The 12,358-nt window shown below is 38.4% G+C and overlaps 1 protein-coding gene across 2 annotated transcripts in view; it reads left to right on the forward strand.

Moving 5' to 3' along the window:
• Positions 1-12,358, forward strand: part of BABAM2 (BRISC and BRCA1 A complex member 2) — a 407,441-nt gene that overhangs the window by 318,310 nt on the left and 76,773 nt on the right. The window lies entirely within an intron of this gene.

Genomic DNA, 12,358 nt, shown 5'->3' on the forward strand with positions numbered 1-12,358 from the left:
ATCAAAAAAGATGATGTCAGGTCATATCAGATATATGGAAAAAATAAATCCTTGGCACTGATCTTTCTCGCTGTTTTTTCCACATGGGACTCAAGGATGGCTGCTGTGGTGCTGCTGGCAGGAGAGGTGTTCAGAGATAAAAGAGCATCCACCTCTCAGTTCCTGTTAGCTGTCTGCTCAGTGTGCTCAGTGTTAAGCAATTCTTGTTCCTTAGGAAGGTCTGTTCCCCAAAGAATATTTTCTGCATGGAACAGTGTCCAGTATTTCTTACAGCTCCTTCTCTACCTTCCTTTGTCAGACATGCAGAACTAAGTCCCAGAGTCATATTTTCAAAGTTACAGTTTCATTTAGTTTTGATTACTTCTTCTGAAACAGAACCCCCAGACACTCATTAGAGCAGGTACAGGGACCTCGAGGTTTGTTTGATTAATTCTTTCCAAAGTGTTTCCTCAGGCTGTTACTCCTTTCTTTCCCAGCCCATGTGCTCCCTGTTCTTAGCATCAGGGCCACATTCTTGGCTCTTTGGCAGATAAGATCTTATGCAGACAAGGGACAAGATCTTATGCACAATCAAGGGACTTTGATGCTATTTACTACTCCATCATTAACTCACAGCCTGTCTTTAAATAAATTATTTCCACCCTTTTTTCTTCTTATATCTAAAATGTGGGACTTGCTACATCATCAGAGTGAAACTTGGTTGTTCAGTCGCTAAGTCCTGTCCTACTCTTTGTGACCCTATGGACTGCAGCACACCAAGCTTGATTAGGTAATGCATTTTATTCAGTCATACTGTTAAGCATCTGAATCTTGCCTTCTTTGGGAAACACCTGCTTGCTAGGTTATAAACCACAAGGGACCACTTGTTGTTTTTGTTCTTGCCGTGAAGATGGGAGTTGAATATGGAGTGGCAGAGACTTAATGCTAGAACATTGCAGTGAATTATTCTGAGACCCCAAGAACATGAAAAAGAAAGAAGTGCCTAGAGATGGAGCCAGTTTTCTGTGGCTGGCCCACTACTCCATGGAGATTGAAGAGCTGGCAGGACATGAAATAATGTCTCTGATCTCCCCCACCCTCTGTTCTGCCCAGGCCTGGGAAGAAGACTTTTGAGAGGATAGGTGCTGGCAGTAATTCTGAGCCTTTTGGATGCTACAGGAAAGAGACACTGTTCTCTTGAGGCCAGTGGCTCTGACCTCAGACTTTGCCAGGGTGCGGAAGCAAAAATGCCCTAGGGGAAAACATTGTACACATTCTGGGATCTCTCAGGAGACACTGCAACTTCCTGGCATTCTGGTGGTTCCAGGAGTGGGAGCTGTGGCCATGATTATGGCCAGGGAGTATTTTTATCCATTTATTCCTTCTTTCCTTCCTTCATCTAGATCAGTATATCACAAGATTTGGAACCACACAAGAGCAAGTACTTGCTCTCATTCAGAAACTGTTTTCAGAATGGTTTCCTGGTCACCATCTAAGAATAATCTGTAGTGATTAAATAAGTAATTCTGTATTTGTCAAGCTGTTTGTACCTCTGGAGGTAGATGCTGTATTTAAACCAGCAGCTTTTCAGAATGCTGGGTGACAAGGGAACCAGAGACCAAGGCATAGTAATGCAGAACAAAAGTAACCACTGGGGAAAATTGACTCTTTCTTGGGCCCCTGTCAGCCACACTGGACGGAGGGCAGCTGCCTAAGGTCACAGGGTTGCTGCTTGGAAGCAGAGGGTATTAAGATTGTAACAGAATGAGAAGCTGTCTTTTCCCATTACCTGTAATCCCTGTAAATGACCCATTGAGTCATTCAGCTTGGACCACAGGCCTTCTTTCCCCGGCAAAATACCTGTTAGACCAAATCTGACTGAGGTGTTCGATTTCGTTTCTCCTCTAAGCCTAATCCAATCAGTTTAGCCCAATGCAACTGAGTTCTGCGTCTATGGAGAACCTGCTGCGTGCTCAGTATTGTGCTATGTCCCAGAAGATATAAGTAAGTAACTCAGGCTTGACCTTAAGACAGTTGGAGTCTACACAAGGGTTGACTGCCTACAACCTATGGGCCAAACTCTACCCTTAGTCTATTTTTATATCGCCCTCGAGCTGAGACTGCTTTTTATGTTTTTAAAGGGTTATTGAGGAGGGATGAGAAGAATATGCAACAAAAATGATAAAGTCTCAAATATTTACCCTTTGACTCTTTACAAACTTTGCCAACCCCTGACCTAGTTAATGAGACAAGAGATCAGATAAAGGTGAAGTATACTGATATGTATTTTTTAAAAGCAAGTATTTTGTGAGCTTGTTTACTATATACAAGGCACAAAGTGATATGTAGCCCAGAGAAAACTTCATGTGTTTTATAGATGAGAGAATCAGAAAGACACCCTCCCTAATGGAGTCTAATGAGAGAAAGAGACAATAAAGAAGTAAACTAACAAATATATGTTACAAATGGTGATAAATACCATAACGGAGCAAAACAGAGGGCTTTGAAAGAGCCTAAAAGGGGAGTTGTTGTTAGGATGGTCAGGGAAGCCTTCTCATAGGAGGTGACAATTCAACCAAGACCTTGATGAGCAGTTACTCAGATTCAGGGAGATTTCAGGGGCAGGGAATGTCCTTCCACAAAGAGCTACAAAAGGCAGTAAAGAATTCTGCATGCACCCAAGCGGCTGGAGCACAGTGAGCAAGGAGAGAGTCATACAAGAGAGGTTAGAAAGAGAGTCAGGGCCAGGTACGAGTGCCTCACAGGCTGTATGTATCAGGATTGAGTGGCAGATGCTTGAAAAACAATGGCTTAAGCAAAATAGAAGTTTATTTCTTTCTTGGATATGAAGTCCAGGGCCAGAATGACAAATCCAAAGGACACATGGGACCAAAATTCCTTCAGGCTTTATCCTCTATCATCCTTCGGTGTGGTTTCCTTGCTTAAAGTCCAAAACAGCTGTTGGAACTCTAACCGTCACATCCTTTATCCAAGTAACAGAATAGATAAATGATGGAAAGAGGGTGCAGATCTTCTTGTTTACTGAGACTTAGTTCGTATGGCCTCAGCATGTGTCCTCGGGCAGACTGGAAATGTCGTTCTTTTTCTGGGGCAACAAATGCCCAGCTAAAAATCAGAGTTCTTTTAACTTGAGTGAGAAAGAGAGAATGACCATTGAGTAAGCAACTGCTAGTCTCTTTCAATCCAAGGAGGGGACTTTAGATAAAGGTCAAATTTCCATCAGAAGACAGATGGCATATCACACAGGTGGTGGTGGTTTAGTTGCTAAGTCATGTCCCACTCTTGCGACCTCATGTACTGTAGCCCACCAGGCTCCTCGTCCATGGGGATTCTCCAGGCAAGAATACTGGAGGGGGTTGCTATTTCCTTCTCCAGGGGATCTTCGCAACCCAGGAATTGAACCCAGGCCTCCTGCATTGCAGGCAGATTCTTTACTGACAAGCTCTGAGAGAAGCCCCATTACATCTCAGGGGTACCTAGGGAGAATTCAGTAGAATCAAAAGGGCTTATTAGCAGCAGCAGCAGGGAGTCATGACCTTCCCTAGGACCCCTGGGGTGAGAGGAGAGTGTGGGTACCAGAAGCTGGAAAGAACTATAGTTGTTGCTGTAGGAAAGGGTTTTCTGGCAGGAACTGGGGACGGCCTTTCATTGAGAAATGTTGATACTACTAACAAATGCAAGAAGGATTATTTCTACTTTCAGTTCTGTCTGTTTTGTTCTTAGGTACATGTCCATTCATAATTGTTTCATTCTCCAACGTTTTGACCTTTTATCATTATGGAAAATTCCTCTTTGTCTCTAGTGATATTTCAGAACTTAAAGTCTATTTCATCTGATATTAATAACCTGTCCTAGCTCTATTTTGTTTATTGTTTGCTTGGTATACCTTTTCCAGCTCACTGCTTTCAGCCTTTTTTTTTTTTCCTAAATGCCTTTAAATCTAAAGTGTGTCTCATAGATAGCATATGTTTGGGTTTTGCTTTTGTATGCATTTAAAGAAACTCTGCTCTTTTATTAAGATAGCTTACTCCATTGACATTTTATGTAATTGTTGGTATGGTTGGATTGGGGTCTGCCATTTTGATATGTTTTCTGTTTGTCTCATTCTTTTTTTGTTCCTCTTTTACTGCCTCACTTGTGTCAAGCAGAATTTTTTAGTGTACAGTTTTGATTCTTTGTTGATATTTTAGCTACTGTTTTGTTGTTATTTTCTTAGCAGTCTTTTCTGGATATCACAGTATGCATCTTTAGCAGACCCAGTCTACTTCAAGATTAATGATGACTTGATTCTGGTGAAATATAACAATTTTGCCCCTCTGTCTCCCCCTTTTTTGTGCTCTTATCGTCATATATGTTATATTGATATGTGTCATTATGTAAATAAACAGTACAGCTTTTTGTGTTATTGCTATAATCGTATATTTTTCAAAAGAAATTAAAAGATGGTAATAATTTTCTTTGTATTTTGCTCTGTCCATTATTTAAGGTATGTCTTAGTAGGACCTTGTTACTCCATTTCATAGTTGTAGTGGAGGCAGAGGAAAGTGGAAGGGTTTATTTTCTCTAGCAGATGATGAGTTTTTACTATGATTTTTTCCTTTATTTTAAATAATTAAAAGTTAACACAGTTTTCTTAATATACTTTTGGTATTTGTTTTTATCTGTCTCTTTCCATTCATTCATTACTTTTAAGCTTACTTTTAACTGTTCAGAAAACAGTTATTTTACTTTATAAAGAGCTTAGTTTCTGGTAAAGTTTTTTTTTTTTATTTTTAAAGCTAGAGGAGATTGACATCTGCAGACTAATTTTGCTAGTCATTTAAATAATTCTTTCCTCATAGGCCTGTAATCAAGGCCAATAAGCTAGAAATCAGGACAGCTTTTGAAATTTTAAGTAAAAATCAGAGGCTTCTGTTTATTGTTGCAAATGCCCCTTCCAAGCTCTGATTGTGTCAGGCTCTGTGATTGCTGGTCTAACCAAGGAAATTATTTACATTGATGTATCACTGTCTTTTCACCACTCAAGGCAGAGCTATTAAAGTGACAGCTACTCATCTCCTGAGCAAAGTGGTGTGAACTCATCTCTTTGTCACAGAAACAAAGTCTTGTAGAATATTTAGCAGCAGCAAACAAGATAGCTACTAGATAATTTAGTAAAACCACAACTGTGCGGTTTCCCAAACCTACTTACTTTTTTAATACAGATCACATTTTTATATAAATAAGCAGATTTGAAGAGTAAATCAGTCAACAAAGTGATTAAAACTAGGAATGATATGCATGAGAATTCATTTCATACCAGATTTGTGAAAAGTGTAATATAATTTCAGAATTAATATACTTAGCTCAGATCAGGCATATATCAAACTTTATGATTTAATTTTATCATTTTGGTAGAAATAATAACTAACAAAGCCATAAGAACTAAAATTGATTACGAACAAAAGGTGAAACAAATCAATTCTCTGTACTGTTCAAAATAATTTAAAAATACAGAGAAAGATAAAAGAAAATCTACTTTCTAATGCAAAATGCCTTTTTGCTTTGATTAAGAGAACTATGGGTCTTTTAGATACTTTAAACATGTGGGTTAATTTTTATCCTGGACTTCCTTGAAAGTGGTTAGCTCTGCTGGGCAAAGTGGTTTTCGTCTTTTGATTACACATACAAACACACCCTATTCAAGGTTTACAGCTCAAATAACTCCAATCCTTTAGAAACCACTGTCACTATTTTGATTCAAATTGAAACTTCTGTTTCATGTTGAGAGTCTACTTCCAGAAAGTCTTTTTTTGTAATTTCTGACACTGATCTGAGAATTCATTTCATTAATTTTCGTCAGGAATATTCTCTTCTATCTAATACCTTGTGAGACTTTTTCAGTGACTTTAAAGGACTTCTTGTAAGGAAAGAGGTTGTGAATATCAGATCAGTTCAGTTCAGTCACTCAGTCGTGTCCGACTCTTTGTGACCCCATGGACTGCAGCACATCAGACCTCCCTGTCCATCACCAACTCCCGGAGTTTACTCAGACTCATGTCCATTGAGTCAATGATGCCATCCAACCATCTCATCCTCTGTCGTCCCCTTCTCCTGCCTTCAATCTTTCCCATCATCAGGGTCTTTTCCAGAGAGTCAGTTCTTCGCATCAGGTGGCCAAAGTATTGGAGTTTCAGCTTCAACATCAGTCCTTCCAATGAATATTCAGAACTGGATTTCCTTTAGGATGGACTGGTTGGATGTCCTTGCTGTCCAAGGAGCTCTCAAGAGTCTTCTTCAACACCACAGTTCAAAAGCATCAATTCTTCGGCACTCAGCTTTCTTTATAGTCCAACTCTCACATCCATACATAACGACTGGAAAAACCATAGCTTTGACTGACGGACCTTTGTTAGCAAAGTAATGTCTCTGCTTTTTAACAAGCTATCTAAGTTGGTCATAGCTTTTCTTTCAAGGAACAAGCGTCTTTTAATTCCACACGATTCCAAATACCTTCTTATATATGTTATAGGATTCTTTTCAACTGTAATTATTGAATTAGCGCAATTGCTAAAATGAGTTTATCTGATTTAAGAAAGGTCATGAAAACTCAGTGTTTTTAACTTAAAAATGTTTGTAGCTGCTTTGAAATTAACAAATTATAACACAACAGGGCACCTAACTCAATGAAAGAAAGGATGCTTTTTACGGAGAGTAACTTTTATAGTATCAATCTCATTTAGTGTAACCTTTCCTTAGAATTAATTTTGAGGTATTATTGAAATATGGGCATTATTTTGGTGTAAAACTTTTGGTATTGTTTAAGATAATAGTTATGGTAACAGTAGGTAGCAGATATTAACTCTATACCATGCTTCAGACATTGTTCTCAGGATTGTGCATGTATATATATGTGTGTGTGTATATATATTTATATATGTATATATATATATAGTTATTCTTCCTCATCATCCTTCTGAGGATAATTACTAGTAGTTCCCCATTTTACACATGACAAATCTGTGACACAGAAAGAATAAATATATTCACTGTGACAGAGTTGGGATTTAAATCCACGAACCGATTCCAGTGCTTATATGAAAATGAACTGCATTCTACAATGGCTTCATGTCATTGGTTGACAGTGTCCCCATGAATGTGATGAATGTTGCAAGCCTTTGGAGTTTCACAGAGAACTGTGAGTCCCAGGAACTAAAGTAAAGGGTCAGTGTCCATCCATGCAGTGGGAGATAGGCATATAGTGTCTCATCTCCCAGGAACATGGGTGAACATCTCACCAATGACGTTACTGATATGTAAGCAGTGGGGTATGAAACTGGTGTTGCTCCTCAGTGGTAGTAACAGTTTGTCCAGCTTTGATTCCCTGTCGAGTGGCACAGATATATTGGCTCAAGAAGGGTTTCACTCTGTGGCCATAGGAAGAGAAAAATAAGTGGTTTAATTAAGGAATTATCAGCTCCTGCAGCCACTATTAAAAACAGTATGGAAGTTCCTTAAAAAACTAAAAATTAAATTACCATATGATCCAGTAATCCCCCTACAGGGCATATAACCAGAAAAGATAAAACCTCTTAATTCCAAAAGATATAATACATGCACCCCAATGTTCATAACAGTACTATTTACAGTAACCAAGACATGGAGGCAACCTAGGTATCTGTCAGCAGATGAGTAGATAAAGAAGATATGGTATACCTACACAATAGAATATTACTCAGCTGTAGTATAGAATGAAATATTGTCATTTGCAGCAACATGGATAGACATAGAGATGATCAAACTAAGTAAAGTCAGACAAAGACAAATATATCACTTATTCATGAAATCTAAAAAAAATAATACAAATGAACATATTTAGAAACAGAAACTCACACATAGAAAGCAAACTTATGGTTATCGAAGCAGAAAGGGGGAGGGAGATAAATTAAGAGTATGGGATTAACAGAGACACACTATTATATATAAAATAGATAAACAAGGGTTTTTACTGTGTAGCACAGGGAATTCAAAATCTTGTAATAACTTATAATGGAGAAGAGTGTCAAAAAAATGTGTGTGTGTGTTTATCTGAATCACTTTGCTATATACCTGAAACTAATACAATATTGTAAATCAACTATAGTTTAATTTTTTAATAATAAAGATTGGAAAAAAACCAAACAAAAACGAACAAAAAAGAATTACCAGTTCCTGGCCTGAGTTTGAGTAAACTCCGGGAGCTGGTGATGGACAGGGAGGCCTGCCGTGCTGCGATTCATGGGGTCGCAAAGAGTCGGACACGACTGAGCGACTGAACTGAACTGAACTGAGTTGTTAAAAACTAGATTTAAGCTCTTTAGACATAGTGAATGTGGTCAGTTATAATGGTTCATTATATAAAGACTATGCAAACCTACAGAATCAAATGTTATGTGAGCCAAATAGACAACATAGATGGAGTAACCAGGTTCTAAGACAAGAGGGTGTGGTAGGAACTGTGGCAAGCTGCAGACTCCTTTACATGATTTTTAAAATTTTTAATATATAGAGTACAATCATTTCTGTGGGCTTGATCTATCCTGAAAGTCTATGAAACTTAAAAAAAATTTTTTTTAAATATTTTTTATTATAGAAAAAATTCAAACAAAACACAAAAAGGAGAGAAAAGTATCATGAACCCGCATGTACCCATCATCCATATCACAACTTTGTCTACCTTATTTCTTTTTTTAAAATTTTCTGAAATATTTTGAAGCATATGTGAAATATGATCTCACCTATAATTCAACATTTATCTCTAGCAGATAAGAAATTTTTCAAAAAAGAGGTAATCAAAATAACATTACATCTAAAATTCTTTAATATTATCTAATAGCCAGTCTATGTTCAAATTTTTCTATTTGTCTCAGACATGTTTCTTTTTTGTTTTTTGTTCTTTTCTTTACAGTTCGTTTTATTCAAAGCAGGATCCAAATAAGTCAAGACCCGTAAATCTTGAAAAATCTTTCTTTAGAGATGTGGGCCCAAATAATGGGTATCACTACCCATTTTCCTTGCCCTAAATTTAGTTTAAAAAGCTAAGGAGTGAAATCATTGAAGACATCACTTCACCCATGGGCCCATAGAAGACAGCTTCTCACATTAGTCTACTACCTTCCAGTTTCAAAAGTGCTTTTAATCATTTTGTTTACAATATGAGCTATCTATCTCTATGCCAGTTTTGGATAGGATTCCTAGCACTTGAATGAATGGTTAGAGGTCATCTTGCCTAGGGATTTTTAATTTTTTTTTATGCCAAAGACTCCTTTGGTGAACCCTATGGATTCATTCTTCAGTGTTTTAAAATGCATAAAATAAAGTATATAGTATACTACAAGGAAGCCAATTAAAATGCTGTTACCACACCTTTAAAAAATAATAACAGAGATATAATTCTTTTTAAATACCTTAAATAACCATATCCATGGCAAATCTAATAATCACTGCAATTTTGAAGTAGTGACGAACATAGACTATTTTGAAAATATGAGCAACAACCACAATGTGATATAAAAATACCTGTGATTTTTCTTGATACCAAAGTCGGGGTACTGCTAACTGCTACAGATGGTTGCCTGCATTCATAATTAGAAGAAATGCTAAAGTTCAGTTAAAAGTAGTGAATGTAAAGATACACATTTTTCCCATGCAAGTTCCAAGATGCCCTGAATTTTATCCAAGGACCTTTGTGGAAGGGAAGGAAGAGAAGGGGGTTTCATGGACCTCAGATTAAAAATCTGAAAACCTTCTGTAGGATGGAGTAGGATGGACTAAGAATCTGAAAACCTTCTGTAGGAGTAGGATGTGGCTCAGTGGCTGACTTGGGGCCATGCTTGATGTTAGGGGAGGAATAGGACTAGAAACCAGGTTTCCTAAATCCAATTGTTTTTCCTATGTTTGAATGGCTCAGTTCCAAGATACTAAGATAGGTGAGCACTTTTATAACAGTATGTGTTCAGTATTGTACTGCTTATATCTTAACACCAGCCTGAAGAACTAAATAATGTTCAGCATAAGGAAAATGCCAAATAATAATGTTCATATTTGAGGTTTAATGGCTTCTTCATTTACATATTGTATACTTCCTAACTGTACAACTTTCATAAGTCAGTGAGGCAGATTTTACCATGAGGATAGCAAGAAGTTACTGAAGGGACTTCCCTGGTGGTCCAATCTGCCTTCCAGTGCTTTTGACCCCTGGTTGGGGAGTTAAGATCCCACAGGCCATGGCCCAACTGAGCCTGCGTGCCAGAACTAGAGAGAGTCTGAACACCGTAATGAAAGATCCTGCATGACGTGACTAAGACCCCAAACCAAAAATAAATAAATAAATAAATATATTTTCTAAAGTCATTTAGTTTTTTTAAAAAAAGTCACTGAAGAATGCCTAGTAGAGAAGAGACAAATATTTGCTTTTTATAAAAACAGATTATTCTCGTATATAGAAGATGATTTGAGACGTGAACCAGGAAATCGGAAAGATAGATTAGGCAAAAGATGATTAGACCAGAACTAGAGTAGTCATGATAGAGATGAAGGGAAAGAAGATATTTCCAGAAATATTTTGGAAATAAAACAGGCAACACTGAGTAATTGATCCCAGTGAAGGACTGAGAAGAAGTAGGATGATTCCCAGCTTTCTTCCATAAGCATCTGTTAGCCGATGATGCCAATCACTTGAAGCAGAGGTTATGGTGAGGAGGAGCAGATTTGGAAATGCTGAGCCCAGTTTGGGATATGTTGAGTTTTCTGAGCCACTGGATATCCAGGTGAAGAATCAATGAATGAACATTTATATAAAATGAATGTGTGGTGGAATTCTCACGGGCTTCACCTGGAGTCCATCCCAAGCTCGAAACCCCTGGTCATCCGCAGTCTGGACGATTCAGAACTGTTTGGCCTGACTGAACCCTTAACAAAAGGATTCAGTCCTACGTCACACTGACAGAGTTTTGGTTTGAAACTTGAAACCTTGTTGGTAACTTTTCCTCCCATAGTGGTGGTCCAGATTCTTGACATGGCCTGGTGTGGAATGTACTGTAAGAGGCTTTAGGGAGTGACTTCTGAACTGAGAATGACCTTTGGGTAAATTTAAACCCTTGTGTTCAGATAGGTGAAGTGAATGTCAAGACACAATTAAAAGGACAAATACCGTGTGATTCTACTTGTATGAAGTACCTACAGTAGTCAATGTCACAGACCGAAAGCGGAATAGAAGTTACCAGGGACGAGGGTGACGGGGAGTGGGGAATTGTTGTTTAACAGGTAGAGAGGTTCAGTTTGGGAAGATGAGAAAAGTCCTGGAAATGGATGGTGGTGCTGTTTGCCCAGCACTGTCAGTGTACTTAAAGCCACTGAACTGTACATTCAAAAATGGCTGAAATGGTAAGTTTTATGTTTTACCACAATTTGAAAAATGAAGAAATTAAAAAAAACCTATTCATTAGTAGGTAGGCATCTTATTGACCACATGTCTTCGGTCTTAGTCGACCTGGTATTTTTTTTCTCTTCAATTCATTCTCAGAGGTTACTGAGATGATAAGAAGTGCCTTCTGGTGATAGGTGATGATGATAGTGATCATGATGATGCCATTGTCTTACTAATGCATAAATAATATCAATTATTGAATGCTCATTAAGGGCAAAGTACTATGCTTTGCCCTTAAATGTACTTAACATTCCTAATTCCATGTAATTCTCTTAATAGCCTTATAAGATGGCTACTTATCCCCATTCTACACTAAAGAAAACTGAAGCACCTAGAAATAAAGTAACTTGCCAGGGTCACATAGCTAGTAGTTGAAGGGAACAGCATTTGAACTAAAACCTTTCCAGAACTCTTGTTCTCCACGTTCACTGAAGCTTCCCAGCCCATGTACTGGGACACACGCCTGGGGTGGGGACAAGCTCCAGGTAGGCTGCTAATCATTTCAGTTCTTGGAAATGAGAACTGGGCTCAGTTCTGTAGTTAGTGATCTCTGCCTGCCTCACATATTTTTCCTGTTGTGCCATAAAATCATAGCACTTTCTGAGTTCAGTTCAGTTGAGTTGCTCAGTCGTGTCTGACTCTTTGCGACCCCTTGTACCACAGCATGCCAGGCCTCCCTGTCCATCACCAACTCCCGGAGTCCACCCAAACCCATGTCCGTTGAGTCGGTGATGCCATCCACCCATCTCATTCTCTGTCGTCCGCTTCTCTTCCTGCCCTCAATCTTTCCCAGCTTCAGGGTCTTTTCCAGTGAGTCAGCTCTTCGCATCAGGTGGCCAAAGTATTGGAGTTTCAGCTTCAACATCAGTCCTTCCAATGAACACCCAGGGCTGATCGCCTTTAGGATGAACT

This window comes from Dama dama, chromosome 11, assembly GCF_033118175.1.
Source record: "Dama dama isolate Ldn47 chromosome 11, ASM3311817v1, whole genome shotgun sequence".
NCBI lineage: Eukaryota > Metazoa > Chordata > Mammalia > Artiodactyla > Cervidae > Dama > Dama dama.